This window comes from Rhinopithecus bieti, unplaced genomic scaffold (assembly GCF_001698545.2).
Source record: "Rhinopithecus bieti isolate Rb0 unplaced genomic scaffold, ASM169854v2 scaffold_3316, whole genome shotgun sequence".
NCBI classification, from domain to species: domain Eukaryota; kingdom Metazoa; phylum Chordata; class Mammalia; order Primates; family Cercopithecidae; genus Rhinopithecus; species Rhinopithecus bieti.
The window spans coordinates 280,278-296,528 of NW_016804424.1; the positions used below are offsets into that span (position 1 = coordinate 280,278).

Here is a 16,251-nt window from a genome sequence, read left to right on the forward strand (position 1 = left end):
CAAAGCAAAATAGGATCTGTTACTTTAAAACACTAGATGTAACTATTAAATCTATGTGGTAATATCTTTCAAATTTTTATATGTAATTTAATTATAATCATGTCAACAAATATATGCTCATTTTGAATTTATAGTACTCTTCATAATCCATCAAAAGCACAACATAAATTAAAAATGAAAAATCAGAAATTATAAATTGACATGTTCTTATCATGTATTATTTATTTTCATCCATTGTTCCACAGAAAAAATTTGCATTACTCAGCATGCAATCTTTTCATGTATTCATTAATGCATTTATTTACAACTATATGCATTATATTGGTCCACAGAAGAGTATACAATACAATAAATTAAAAAGTAAATAATACAGTCTTTACCTTTATACTCTTACAATATAATTTATCAGGGAAGACAAAGATTCATAACCCCTTTTTAAATATCAGAAGGCAAATTTATATTATCTGTTAAATAAATTGATTGGAATATATGTGCTTCTTAGAGATTATCATAATGGTCTGGAGGAGAATATTTTCCAGTGACATGAAACCCCATTGTGTGTTAAAAAACATAGCTCAAGTCCCAACCCCAAGGTGTCTATGAATGTGACATTGTTTGAAATAGGCCCTTTGGATATATAATTAAAGAAAAACAAGGTCATACTTGATTATGGTGTGTGCTAATTCAATGATTGACATCCTTATAAAATGAGGGAAATTTGCACATAGAGACACAGAAGAGATGGCTTTGTGAAGACAGAGGCAGAGATTAAAAGATGTAACTGCAAGTCAAAGAATGGCAAGGATAGTTGGCAACCACAAAAGTTAGAGGGGGCAAGGAAGGATTCTTCCCTAGATGTTTTTACGTTTTTGAAGCAGCATGGTTCTGCTGACACCTTGATTTTAGACTTTTAGCCTCCAGAACTGTGAGAGAATAAATTTCTGATATTTTAAGCCACTAATTTGGTCATAATTTTTTATGGCAGCCCTAAAAAACCGATAGACTAAAACTGGAAAATATAGCATAGGTAAATATCAGAGAGAAAGAGACGAAGAAAGGAAACTAAAGGAATAAAAAATTTTGGACAAAAATGCAGGCAGAAAAGTGACCGGGATATTCTGAAGATTGTAAGGGGCCTAACTGGGGAGCACAGAGAGAAATCATAGGGGAATCGTAAAACAAGTCAGGTTTGAAAATGTCTGGAATCTTTATTCTTCATTTTATTCAAACCAGGCTTAATTTCTTTTTCAAGGGTGAGTTGTGTAACATTTAATTTATATACTGGCTATTGCTCACATATAGTAATAACTAAAAGTTGAAGATTTATTCTAAATGTTTTATAAATATTAATTAGCTTAATGCTTTATAGAAGCTCTAGAAGGTAGGTATTATTATCTTTAACTAATGAGAAAAAATAGAGCAGACGGAGCCCAGGCATCATATCTAAGAGTTTTTTCTTTGTGGCATCAGATCGCTTTTTATTTTACCATAGATACCTTCCTGGCAGGTTGAGAGGGAATCTCAAGTTCCCTTGAAAATTTTAATCCCTAGCATTTGAGCTGATTTATTATTGGGAAGACAGAAGAGCAGAGCAGCAAGGGAAGAATTTTGAGCTTCTCCTGGAGACTAACAATTTTGAGATATGAAAGAACAAAGAAGGTTGAGTTATCAAAAGTTTCTATAGGCCAGGCAGGTAATGTAAAAGTTTGATTCCATCAGAACCAGGCAATAGAAAGTGGTGTTGTGTAGCTTGTGCTACCAGTAAGTACACACTCACTTAAAAAATTTAAAATTAAAAAAAAAATTGAAAAGCATATTTAAGACTCTGTATTTAGATTTAGCATTTTGCCAGGCACTTGTCAAATGTCCCTAAAGCACAACATATGGAGGTAGGAGGAAGAAAGAAAAATTGCTGAAATAGGACAATAAAGTAAGAAAAATTGTGAATGGTCTTCTATAAAATGCTGAAAATACTTTATTAACATGTATGTATTTAATTAATTTACCTATTTTGTATAAATAAATACATGATGCAACTCTATATGGCTCTATATACTCAGAAAGTAGATACGTATGTCTATGTATGCATAAAATAGAAATTAAAGTAGTTTCTTAAAATTAACTGAGAGTGGCTCACAAATTGAAAATAAGCAAAATATTTGAACCGTATTAGGTTTGATTCAATCATTCAGTTACTCAAATATTTATGGAGTTTCCCAGTTCCCAAAAGTGAATATGTCTATACTGGGAAATAAGTAAAATTAATCAAAAGTCAGGATCTGTGCCCTGCTGTCAGAGTTCACATTCTAAAGGCAAGTTAACACAGAAGCATATAATTGAGTTTTATTAAAATAAAAGTTTTCATTTTATCTTTAAATTTGACTCCATTCATGGCATACTGGGAGAAGTTGATATTAAACTTTAAAAGAAATTGGTTCTCATATCAGTTATTGGTAATATAGAGGACGATGAGGATTGCATCCCTTGTGGGCTATAGCTGCAAAAATGATATGCAAAAATATAGAGAAAAGAACTCACGAGGTCTGAGGTATTGGTTGGAGTCCAAGAAAATGAACCACTTTATATCACCTGACTGTTTGTAAAAATAGATTAACTTGCCAATATGTTGCTTAACTCTAAAATGCTGTTACTGGTCTTGGGTACTACATTAACAGGTAGAAAAAAACAAAAGTTGCTATTAATGTTTGTGTCTCTTCCTGCTGTATGGTTTTGAGCGCTTGACCTCTTTGCTTTCTTATCAAGAATTTGGAAAGAGAAATATTTCCTTATCTATCTCCCTATCTTCTGGGCTGGATATATGATATGGACAAATTCCCTAATGGTCCAACTCAAATCTTGTTCGGTAAAATACCACTTATCTGAAAGTAACCTCTCTCTTCCCTCAAGATAGTGGAGATAGGCAAGAAATTACCTTTGTGAAGTAATATATAAAATGAATTATTTAAATTGCCTTAAACTTTCCAGGGTCCAACTTCATAACAATTAATCTTCAAGGAGAAAGTTTCTCTGGATGGGTATAATATAGAAAAATAACAGTCTGCTTCTTGGGCACTCTTATTTCTAATGTTCAAATCAGTTCACCAGTTATACTACCTAATCCCTGTAACTAACTGTATAATTTTGGTGGATTGTAAAATAACTACTTAGATTAAGATGTCCCTTGAAAAATTCTTTAAAATACAATTATATTGGAGATATATTTTAAAATGTTATCAAAATGTTTTAATAAGGAAAAATATTTGGTATTCTCTGAGAAAAAATTCTTCCTCGTTCACCACTGATACACTGAGTTAAGCACAGCAAGACACAGGCATACACACAGCTCCTAGCTTAAAGGTATCCATAGCTACTGGAGAAGATGTACCAACACCCAAATTATTAGATTGTAGTGTGTGTCAAAAATAAAAGAGGTATTTAGTAGTACAGTGGCAACTGGAAGAAAACGGCTTCCTCAGGTCATTTGCAAGATCAAAGTGTAAAGATTATTGACAGAGAAGTATTAGAAAAGGAAGTGATGTTTGGAGTCAGGTATTGAAGTATAAGCAAGAGTTTAGACAAACAAAAGGGGTCCCCACAATCCAATCAGGCAAAGGAAAAAGTTTACCTAAATGCCTGGAGGCCTGCAGGAACAGCATAATTTAGGGGAGAATTGAGTACTGTCAGACACTGGGCACGAGGCTTCAGGGCAAGAATCTGTGCAGGTAGGCATGGCTGAAACCAAGAAAACGCTTGCCAAGAATTTGGAATTATATCCAGTGGGTAAAGGATGTCCATCAACAGATTTTATGTAGTGGATAAATATGATTGGATTTGAGTTTCCAAACACATTTTCAAGTATAAAGAAAACTAAGGCCCAAGTAGCTCTGGTAGAACACTAGAAGACCTGAGGAACTAACCAAAGCAGAATCAAGGAGAAAGAAGTAGGGAATATTTCAGACATATTTAGGTGTTATGAGTCAGTGATTTGGAGAAGATAAAGAGGGTAGGATTAAACAGGTGATGGCTACATACAAATTTTTATATCATATTTTGCTTTTCTATATTTTAAATTTTTCATAATAAAATAATCTTAAAATATCAATGGGGATTGGAGATTGAATGGATATTTGAGTTGGCTGAAGAGAGAGGAGCAGCAAAAATGAAATCCACGTTCTGACTTGGAGGGATCTGGTGGATAAATTGATCCTCTTATCAGAACAGGGAGAAGCAGAGGAGGAGCATTCTTGCAGGGTAAGATGGGGAGTCACTTTTGGGCATAAAAAGTTGATGTGCCTCAATTAACTGAGGACATTTCAGAAGGTGTATCAATAGTTCCACAGTCAACTATACAGTCATGAATTGTCTATTCGTAGGAGAAAGCTCACGACTCCCTTCTTCTCTTCCAGAGCATGAGTCAGGTTCAAGAGCATGGTATTTCTCAGCTCCTGAGAAAAGGGGCAAGCCTGCTGTTTTTCTTTGTGCTTCATCTCTAAATGGACCCCTTTCCTCTCCTTCTAACTCCCCATGTTCCATCTCAGCTTACAAGCATGGGTATGAGCATTATTGCGCTCTTGTTTTGCCTTCCACCCTCCATTTTTTATTGTCCTTCGTGTCTTCTTCCTTATGTTTGCTTCTTCTTACCAATCAAGTGATAAAGCGCAGAGGATTGAGGGTAGGATGTGAAGGCAGAGAAAAATGACAAAGGAAGCCTCTCCACGTATTTTTGCTTTCAGCATTGACCAGAAAAAGCCTTTAGGGTTCCACATGGTTCAGCCCAACTTTCCAGTAAACTACATGGGGGGTTAGCATAATAAACAGAAGCATATGTCTAAAATATATTTTCAAAATATTTGTAGGCACTTTGTTTCTGTTGTTGATGGTTAGCTACTTGTTTAGTAATTTTGGAGTTACATCACAAGTAGATTAACAAGATTTATACCCGATAGTATGAAAGAATTATTTCAGAGAAAACATGTATTTCAAGCACTGTTAAATGGCACATTTTATTTTACTTAATTGTTGCAACAATGCAGTGATTGATATTGTCTTCATTTTACTTAAGAGGAAACTAAAGCTCAGATGGGTTAAATCATGCTAGCATAGAAAGAGAATCCGGTAGACACAGTTTTTATGCTTAAGACTGTCTGACTCCAAAGCCCAAGTTATTTTTTAGCATTGAAGAGTGAAGTGTACTTTATCATAAAGTGTACTTGTTAATAAGACATAAAGAGTGAGCATATAATTCTCCAAATTCAAGAGTGATATTGAGGCCCCTAGTAATGAAACATTTTTGACCACAAACCTTATGATTATGTTACCTTCTTTGTATAATAGGATAGAAGTTTATTTGCTTTATAAGACACTGGTATTCCAGAATCTTAACAAGATTTTAGTTTATATTTCATTTTTTAATGTATTGACCAAAGATGGAGAAAAGAAAAGAAAAAAGAAAAAAGAATTGTCTCTTTTTTGATCACTTGAGATATTACTGGCCGGGCTCGAATTGATTATAACTTGAAATCTGTGGAACCTTAACAGCAGCATCACTCCTGTACACATTTTCCCTCTGGACGTGATTGCCAGTGTTGCTCCGTAAATTTGAACGCTAAAATGACCATAACCATTATGTGATTCCTTGTGAAACAGGCCCTCTGTCTCAAAGGTGGAGTAACAGTAACATAGAAAACTTTTTTTTCCCCTCTTTTTCCCCAATGCAGCTGCTGGGCTCATTTGTTTTCAACAGCAATGGGAATTCTCTTTCCATATCAGTGCTATGAGGGACTTTAAAAAATCATCATCATCCTTCTCAATTATGAACTTTCTATGGTTTGTATTTATTTTGTGAATACCAAGGTAAAAATACAGGTAAAGAGATAAGGAGGAAGAAAAGATCACCAGAAAGGAGAGAAAAAAGGAACTACCATGAATCCAGGATGGATTCAATCAGTCAGGACAATTAATAGACTTATAAAGCTCATAGTGTAAGCTCACATTTCCTTGACCATGAACTCAAGTTCAATTTATTAAAGGAAATGTAAAATTCATGAAATGAAAAGCATGCTCTTTATAAGACAAGGAAAGGTACCAAAAGGAAGATACAGAATTACATCTTTCTTCCCCTCGGGAAATTGCTTTTGCACCTGAATCTTTAAGTGCAGGACGGAATATATATCCTCCCATGTGCAGAATTATTGATTAACAAGACAGATAAAAACAGATATCCAATACTGAAGATACACTTCTCACATTTGCATTGTTGATTATAAAGCACATAATGTAACTCATATTTCCTTGACCATGAACTCAAGTTCAATTTATTAAAGGAAATGTAAAATGCATCAAATGAAAAGTATTACAATTGTAAAGATAAAATAAAGCAGAGTTATACAAGAATGAAATGTTTGTGCTGGGTATTTATTATTATTTTTCAGTATCTTAATTGGGAATGAATTTTTAAAGTGCTTGAAACTGCTGGTCCATTTCAAAAACTTTTTGAAGGAAAAATGTCCCTTTGACTATGAATCAGACTTTGAAAAATATGTATAAGCCAGGAAAAAAACAAACAAACAGTACCTGTATAGAATAGTCTCTGTTCCTGTTTACACTTACTTATTTTCTGAAGGAAATGNCTTTGACTATGAATCAGACTTTGAAAATATGTATAAGCCAGGAAAAAAACAAACAAACAGTACCTGTATAGAATAGTCTCTGTTCCTGTTTACACTTACTTATTTTCTGAAGGAAATGTAGCACTTAAGAAAATGTTCCCATTTTATATTATTACCAATTTTTTGGTTCTCTTTGTTAGAACTATTAATATACACATATTAGAAAAACAAACAAAATGAAGTATAAATAGAGAAGGTAAATGAAATGAAACAATCTTATGTTTGTACATATTGGAAATCACTTACCTTGCTCATTGCAGGATAGGACAAAATTCTACACATTTATTTCAAACGACCAAAGACTTTAAAACTGTCATTCTACTGTATTTATCAATCAACGGTACAGTAAAGATGAGTAATGCTCTTATAGTATCTCTGGGACTTACATGGTGGCTATGAAGTTGTTTTTGAGGACCTAGTTTTATTGAATTTTGTTTCTAATCATTGAAGTAATGCATATTCGATGGGGAAAATTAAATCATTGGTAGAAAAATCTTACAAGTTCTCAGTCGCAAAACAAATGCTGCTAGTTCACAAAAGAAAAACTATTAGAATAGTATCAGATTCTTGCTAAAGACAATAGAGTAACATGTATGTCACTGAGATAAAATGAGTGTGTCTTTATAATTCTCTAACCTGCTAAAGAAACCATTCTCTGAACACAATGAAAGACATTTGTAGAAATACATGGATTCAGAGAGTAGATCAGTCATGCAGTGTGTGTGAAGAAAATATTCAAGACAGTATTCTAACCAAATACCAATGAATTCAGGAGACAGAATTTTATATAGGGGAAGATTAGATGGAGAGGTAAAAATGGTGGACAGGCCGGGCGCGGTGGCTCAAGCCTGTAATCCCAGCACTTCGGGAGGCCGAGGCGGGCGGATCACGAGGTCAGGAGATCGAGACCATTCTGGCTAACACGGTGAAACCCCGTCTCTACTAAAAAAATACAAAAAACTAGCTGGGCGAGGTGGCGGGCGCCTGTAGTCCCAGCTACTCCAGAGGCTGAGGCAGGAGAAAGGCGTGAACCCGGGAGGCGGAGCTTGCAGTGAGCTGAGATCTGGCCACTGCACTCCAGCCTGGGCCAGACTCCGTCTCAAAAAAAAAAAAAAAAAAAAAAAAAAAAAAAAAAAAGTGGACAATAAGCCCTGCAATACAATAAATTCAAATAGATGATGACTGTGTGATCACGAACACGTAACTTAAGTGCTAATTAGGACTCTCATAGGATACACGCTGAAAAGAGAAACCAATAAATAGTCTGCACTAGGTGGGCGAGGTTGCTCCAGCCTGTAATCCCAGCACGTTGGGAGGTCAAGGCAGGCGGATCACCTGAGGTCAGGAGTTTGAAACCAGCCTGGCCAACATGGTGAAACCTCATCTCTACTAAAAATACAAAATCAGCTGGGTATGCTGGCACATGCCTGTAATCCCATCTACTTGGGCGGCTGAGGCAGGAGAATCTCTTGAACCTGGGAGGCGGAGGTTGCAGTGAGCCAAGGTCATGCCATTGAACTCCAGCCTGGGCAACGAGAGCAAAACTCCGTCTCAGAAAAAAAATAAAATAATAAATAAAAATAAATAAATAGTCTGCATCTAGTAGGGTTCATATTACTTTAGTTAGGGCAAGGGTGGAGCACAGCGGGCAAGTAAAACACACTGGAAGAAAGAAGACTCATTATCTAATTTTAGTAAAGGACAAAAATATGGAATTTATTATAAGTATCTGGAAAGAGAAATGTACTGAAAATTCACCATTGAATTAAAAAAAAACGGGAAAAAGAGATAAAGTAAGCCTACAAAATCTAATATAAGAGAAAAAACAAAACTCTAAGTAAAAACAAATTAGCTACCACTAAACAATTTTGATGGAATAAGAATAGCAATCAAGTATATCAACTGTTACACTAAATGAGGAAGACATGCATTTCCCCATAAGACACAGCATGTCAGATTAGGTTGCAAACAAAATCCAATTATATTTTGTTAGCAATAAACATACTAAAATTTTAAACGGAAACAACCTTGAAAATTTCAACAGACAAAGAAAATAGGGATGGTACATAATATTAAAGTAGAATTTAAGATTAAAGTTATTAAAAGAGATAGAAGCACATTATATCACTAAAAGTTCAGTTTATTAAAAAATTGTAGTTAGAAATATAGAACTTAAATACAGCATTTTAGCTTAAAAGCTATAGAGAAACAAATTACACGACATTCAAAGGGAAGTAGACAAAGGTGCAATAATAGCTGAATATTTTAATTTTCCTTTTTATGAATCTGATACACCCAACTTACTAAAAAATTTGTGCTTATGTCAATAGATACCAAAAATGTAATTAATAAAATTCATCAGATAGGAGAAAACTTTTTTCAATGTAGTAAAGGCTACTTAAGAAAAACAACATAAATATTATTCTCAATCATGAAACTTTGATCAGCATGGCCAAACTACTCTTCAGGAAATTTGTAGATATTTAGTAATGTATGAGAGGTGCATATTTCTCAATTCCTTTGCATTCAATTTCAATTTGATAGACAAAGTATAAGATTTCGTTTCTATAATCATGTTGAGATTATGTACTCAAATATTGCTGAGGACAGAACCCTTTTGTATATTTACATGATATTTATATTTTGTTTTTGTTAACTGGCTCTTCATGTCTTTTGCTTGGGCATTATTAATTTTCTTGTAGATTTTCAAGAGCCTTTTAACAATTATCAACTATTGCCTCTCACTGATACGATATAAACATTAAACTTAAAATTGTTTTTAACTTTATTTGTGATATAGTTTGTTTTGTTTACTTGTTTGCTTCCCAAGCTGCAGAGATCTTTTTGTAATCATGTCTTGCATTCCTTTCCTTTCTTGTTTATGATCTTCTATTACATTTTAAAACATTCACACTCCTAACATTATAAAAACGTTTAGAAATACTTTTGTATTGCTTTTGTTTTTTTCTATAATAAAATCCCTGAATCATATGCAATTTACTTCACTGTAAAATGTGAAGTTGAAATCTATTTTCCTAAAATGAGTAAGTTTTTTCATCATTATTTTTGCATATTCATTTTTTTCTGATTTAAAATGTTTTTTTTTTCCATATCCAAAATACACTAATTTACTTAGAAAAGTTTCTGAAGTCTCTCTTATGTTGATGAGTTTTTCCACACCTTCATCACTGCCAGCTGGGTTTACTTATTAATGAGACCTTGTTTCCTTGATTTTAAGATGCCATAAATTTCAACACACATTTTCAATGCAATAAAATAGTTTGGAAAAAACTTATCTAATCTATACTTACTAAAAGTGTATGCATTTATTTACACAAATACATTGTACTTTCTTTACTATGTAATAACGATTGACTCTAGTCTTTTTCCAGATTATATTCTAATATGCCTTTGAATTACCTTTGGTATCCAATAGTACATAGCATTAGTGAGAGGTGACAACATGCTAGCAGCCCTTGCTTGCGCTCGGTGTCTCCTCGACCTCGGGGTACACTCTGGCCATGCTTGATGAGTCCTTCAGCGAGCCACTGCACTATCGGAGCCCCTCTCTGCGCAGGCCAAGGCCGCAACCTGCTCCCTTTGCTTGCCGGAAGCTGTGGAGGGAGAGGCGCGGGTGGGAACTGGGGCTGCCTTGTGGCGCTCACAGGCCAGCGCGAGTTCCGGGTGGGTACGGACTTGGCGAGCCGCACTCTGAGCGGCTGGCTGGTGCCGCGGTCCCGGCAGTGAGGGGCTTAGCACCCAGGCCAGCAGCTGGGGAGGGTGCGCCAGGTCCCCCAGCACTGTTGGCCCTCATGCACCGCATTCAGATTCTGGCAGGGTCTCAGCCGCCTCCCCCCGGGGCAAGGCTCAGGACCTGCAGCCCGCCAAGCCCAAGCTCCACCAGCCATGGACACCCACGTGGCCCTAGCCTCCCTTACAGGCGCCACCCCCTGCTCCATGGCACCTGGTCCCATGGCCTGGTCCCATCAACCGCCCAAGGGCTGAGTAGTGCCAACGTGCAAGGCGGGACTGACAGGCAGGGGTCCCTGCAGCGGCATCAACTAGGCAAAGCCAACTGGGCTCCTGAGTAGGGTGGGGACTTGGAGAACTTTTGTGTCTAGCTGGAGGATTGTATATGCACCAATCAGTTCTCTGTACCTAGCTCAGGTTAGTAAATGCACCAATCAGTACTCTGTATCTAGCTAACCTAGTAGGGACTTAGAGAACTTTTCTGTGTAGCATTCTGTGTCTAGCTCAGGGATTGTAAATGCACCAATCAGCACTCTGTCAAAATGCACCAATCAGCTCTCTGTAAAATAGACCAATCAGTTCTCTGTAAAACGGACCAAGCAGCAGGATGTGGGTGGGGTCAGATAAGGGAATAAAAGCAGGCTGCCCTAGCCTGCAGTGGCAACCTGTTGCGGTCCCCTTCCACACTGTGGAAGCTTTGTTCTTTTGCTCTTTGCAATAAATCTTGCTGCTGCTCATTCTTTGGGTCCATGCCACCTTTATGAGTTGTAACACTCACCATGAAGGTCTGCAGCTTCACTCCTGAGGCCAGCAAGAACACAAACCCACAGGAGGAATGAACAACTCCAGACAGGAGGAACGGAACTACTCCAGACCTGCCACCTTAAGAGCTGTAACACTCACTGCGAAGATCTGCAGGTTCACTCCTGAAGCCAGAGAGACCACAAACCCACCGGAAGGAAGAAACTCTGAACACGTCCAACATCAGAAGGAACAAAATCCAGACACACCATCTTTAAGGACTGTAACACCGCAAGGGTCTGTGGCTTCATTTTTGAAGTCAGTGTGTGACTTGGTTTATTGTGATACTGGCTTTATGACAGTAGTCAGAACAAAATTCACAGTATCTCCAAGGTATGCCTTTATGTAATTCATAGAAGAAAACAGAAACAGCTCATTGTTCTACATAAATATTTATCTTTACTATTAATCAAAGAAACTAAAATTAAAATAGAAAATGAAAGTCCAATTATCAGCTACGAAATTGTCAAAGTATATTTAGAAATTACAGTTTTTTAAGCTGTGATTAATAAGTAGGCAAATTGGTTACAACACCATCCCACACTCAATACCACCATTTGCCAGGCCAATAGTTTTTAAACTGGACTCAGTCATTGGGCCAAAATAGCAAAAACACATTCATATCATCCTTAACATCTTCAGCTAGTCATGTCTCCAGTCTGACCTTTGCGTGTGTTTACCTCCTAGGCAAAATGTCAGAATATTGCATGGACTGGTGGACTGCCTGATCTCATAATCTTGTTTTCTTTTTTAATAGCAAACACCTTATAGAAGTAATGAAATTCAATTTGTATTTCCTTGTATTTTATTGGTCTGGACTCATTTATTTTAACATTTTACTTTCCTAAAATTGTCCATAAAAGTATACTAAACCAGAGTCAGTATAATCAGAGCATTCACATATCCTGCTTTCTCAAGGATAGACACTTTTACATCAAGATCCCCAAATGTGGCCATATATTTTCCCATGAACCTTTTTGATAGGTATTAATTCGAAGGTTCAGAGATCTGTCAAAAGTTATATACAAGAATATTTACAGAAGTAATATAATATATAGAATAAGTCAAAGCCTAAATGCCTAATATAAATACTTTGAATAAGCTAAAAGTGTACAGCCATTCAAAATAACATTTTGAAGAATACTCATTAACAATAGATAATATCCGCAGTTTAAGAAGTGAAACATCCCCAAAAACACAAAGATGAATCCTATTCCTCATTGCTTATTGATGAGTTAAAGTATCTCTTGCATCTTTTAAGAAAAATGCTTGCATAAAGGCATATCCTTGTGTTAAGTATTTTACAGAAATAAAATGTGGCTTTAAAAAATCTATTTATATCATGGTTTTCTAAAACTATTAAATTTTGCAAAACTATTCCGAATTTAGAACCATACCTGTATACATTGCACTTTATGATATATATATGTTGTAAATATCTAGTATGTAAAGTTATCACACAAATCAATACTTAGATTTCTGATAACCATAGGCCTTTAGAATATACCATAAATTTGACAATGAATCTGATTCCTTGCTCTTGAAACAATAATTATAACTCTTGACACCCTTATTGAGTGACTTAACGTAATTGTCCTGTGTCTCAGATCATATACATGACAAAGCAAACTGTGAATAAGATATAGAGTTAAGAGGAAATTGGATATGTTGTTTTAACTCTTCCACTTTACTGTGCGCCTCTTAACGGTTTGCAATTTTTTTTACAGTAATTTTGCAATAGACTGATGTTTGTGTTTTCCCACCCCCAAAATTGTATGTTGAAATCCTAACCCCCAAGGTGATGGTTTTAGGAATTAGGAACTTTTCCAGGGATTAGTGCGCTAATAAAAGAGACTCCAGAGAACTCATTTACCCCTTCCACCCTGCAAGGGTACAGCATGAGGGCACCAAAAAGTAGGTCCTCACCAGACAATGAATCTGCCAGTGCTTTAATCTTAGACTTTCCAGCTTCCGCAACTGTGAGCAATGCATTTTTGTTTTTTACAAGATATCCAGTTTATGGTATTTTGTTATAGCAGTCAAAATGAACTAAGACAAATCTATAGTAAGAAATTCATTTTATGCACCCATATATGGATTAATTCATAAATAAAATTGAGTAATTTTTTTCATCAAAATATTTATCTTTCCATCAGCTATTGTGTGTGCTCCATTTTTTAATGAGTCTATGTACTTCAGTATTTTTTTTTTTCTAGACAGTGTCTCACTGTCACCAGGCTGAAGTGCAGTTGTGCGATCTTGGCTCACTGCAATCTCCTCCTCCTAGGTGAAAGCAATTCTCTTGCCTCAGCCTCCTGAGTAGCTGGGACTACAGGTACACACCACCACACCCAGCTAATTTTTGTATTTTTAGTAGAGACGGGGTTTCACCATATTGACCGGGATTGTCTTGGTCTCTTTACCTCAGTCCACGCACCTCGGCCTCCCAAAGTGCTGGGATTACAGACGTGAGTACTTCACTATGTTTTAAAGTGCTGGTAATGATCTGCTACTTTGACTGTATGGCCTCCTAATGGGTCATGAAAGACAGTTTGAACAAGAAGTGGTCTGCTCAAGTCACTTGATTCTGTTTAGTCTAAGTTTCACTTTCTAAGACACCATTTGATAATGACCTACTGTATGCTAGGTGTCAGACAATATTTTTAATGGCCTTCACAACAGTCTTGCAGCAGGACATCAGGGTCACATGTAACCCTGATGTTCCTATATGGCACCATTGTATGACTTAGAAAAAGATGCCCTTTCTGGGTGAACGCAGCTTTGCAGGCATGAGACTAGGTAAGCATTTAGAACCTTTGTTCCCTTCTCTGTTAAAGAACATGGTACATGGCTTGAGAATCAGAATATGGGCAGGATTCCAGGCTATAATTCTTTTTTTTTTTTTCTTTTTTTGGATGGAGTTTCACTCTTGTTGCCCAGGCTGGAGTGCAATGGCAAGATCTCAGCTCACTGCAACCCCCTCCTCCCGGGTTCAAATAATTCTCCTGCTTCAGCCTCCCAAGTAGCTGGGATTACAGGCATGCACCATCATGCCTGGCTAATTTTGTATTTTTTGGTAGAGACAGGGTATCACCATGCTGGTCAGGCTGGTCTTGAACTCCTAACCTCAGGTGATCCACCCACCTCGGTCTCCCAAAGTATTGGGATTACAGGCATGAGCCACTGGGCCTGGCCTTCCAGGATATAATTAAATAAATATTTAATGTGCTCCTAATATGCCTCAGTTTGCAGTCTTTTGTCCTTCTCCTTAGTGATCATATTCATCCTTCTGTGTTCAACTACTGCCACTGAGGACACTCTTACATTTTTTTTCCTCCATCCGTGATTTCTCTCTGCAATCTAACTCAATAGCTACTAGGTATTTCGATTTACCTCTCCAAATATTCTCCTACAATAAATATGGTAAGTTTTAGCCTACTCATATATGCCTTTATCTGTGAAGATGGCAGCCATTTTGGCTCTCATGTTCTTTCTATCCACATCATGATTTCACCCTTCCTCCTGCCAACCTAGATTGAAGACATCTTTCCTTGCCTCTCTTCCCTGTCTTCTCCATCCAAGCTGAAACTTTATATTGATAATGTTAGGATAACATCTTTTTCTTTTGATATTTTCCATAAGTCATCATCTCTTCTTTAAAATACAGTGAAATAGCATTCATGTCTTTTGTTTTATATATATATATATATATGTATATATATGAAAATAGTTTTTATTTGCTTAGAGAAAAGAATGCAGAATTTAACTTCACTGATATTTTTTCATCTTCAGGTAACATTCTTTCAAATCTGACAGATATCTCACAATATGCAAAATAAAATGCACTAATAGTGAGGATATAGTTCAATTCTATGGCTACACAAAACTAAGCAAGCAACAAACGGATTGGTATAAAATAGGTTGCCAATCTACTTGAGAAAAATGTTCATGGAAGTTCGTCTTAGGAAAACTTACTATGCAAAGCTATTGTGTGTATGAAATCTTTTCATATTTTATTATAAGCTGAGAAACTCTCCACAAATCTGCCCTCTGTTTTAAATTCTGAGAGTCTCAAGGAAAAAAGATCACAATTTACTGATTCTTGTATTTTGAGAAATTGCTGGAAATTACCTGTCACATAAAAGATGAACAATAAATTCTTGTTCAATGAGGTGAACACAAGAGTAAACTTTCATGATTTCACCAGGTATGAATATGTCAAACATCTATTATCGACAAGTTGTTTAAGGGCTGGCATGAGATGTTTTTATAGATATAAATCTTCCTGGTGTTCACATTGCAACACAGAGGCTATGCATGCATAATAAGTAATCAAAAATCCACATTCCCTTTGCCCCAACACCTCTTTGCTTCTTTGATAGCTGTCTGCTTTGCCTACCTGATCCCAAACTTCTCTGAGCCCAGAAAGGAGCTGAAGAGATCCTGCCTAGATTGGAGTATTCTCACCCCCAGCATACTGTCAACATTGTCTTTCTCTGTCTCTTGAAGTCTCCTTAGCAAGATGGAAACATCTAATTGGATTTGTATATTTGAAGTCTAATTTGGGACCATGGAAAATAAATCTTGAATTCTTAAGTTTTATACTCTCCAGATCAAATATGACATTTGCTTACATTTTAAGACAAATATGCTTTTATCTTAAAGCATGCTACAGAAATGTTATATTATCATTTATGTCTGGTAGATCTCACATCATCAGTCTTGTGACAATTTTACATGATTTCTTCATAAAATAAGATGAAAATAAATGTATACATGGTAAAAATCAAGGCCCCAAGAAATAATTAAAGCAGGTTAAGAAACAGTGTTTATTAGGCATGCAATAAACCTGTGGAAATTTCTTCAATTCTTAGATGAGTTCATTGATTTAAAGATTGTAGATATTCAAAAACTGTGAGTAATTTATAGTTATTTAAATTGAAAATGACACTGAGTGTAATAAAATATCAGGCTTCCAGTCCTGCAACAATTGCCTAAGGGTCAGATAGAAGTTGCTTTCCTCCGTCAGTTT

The 16,251-nt window shown here is 36.1% G+C and overlaps 1 protein-coding gene across 1 annotated transcript in view; it reads right to left on the bottom strand.

Annotated features, from left to right (window-relative positions):
- Window positions 1-16,251, bottom strand: part of ADGRL4 (adhesion G protein-coupled receptor L4) — a 135,752-nt gene that overhangs the window by 76,335 nt on the left and 43,166 nt on the right. The window lies entirely within an intron of this gene.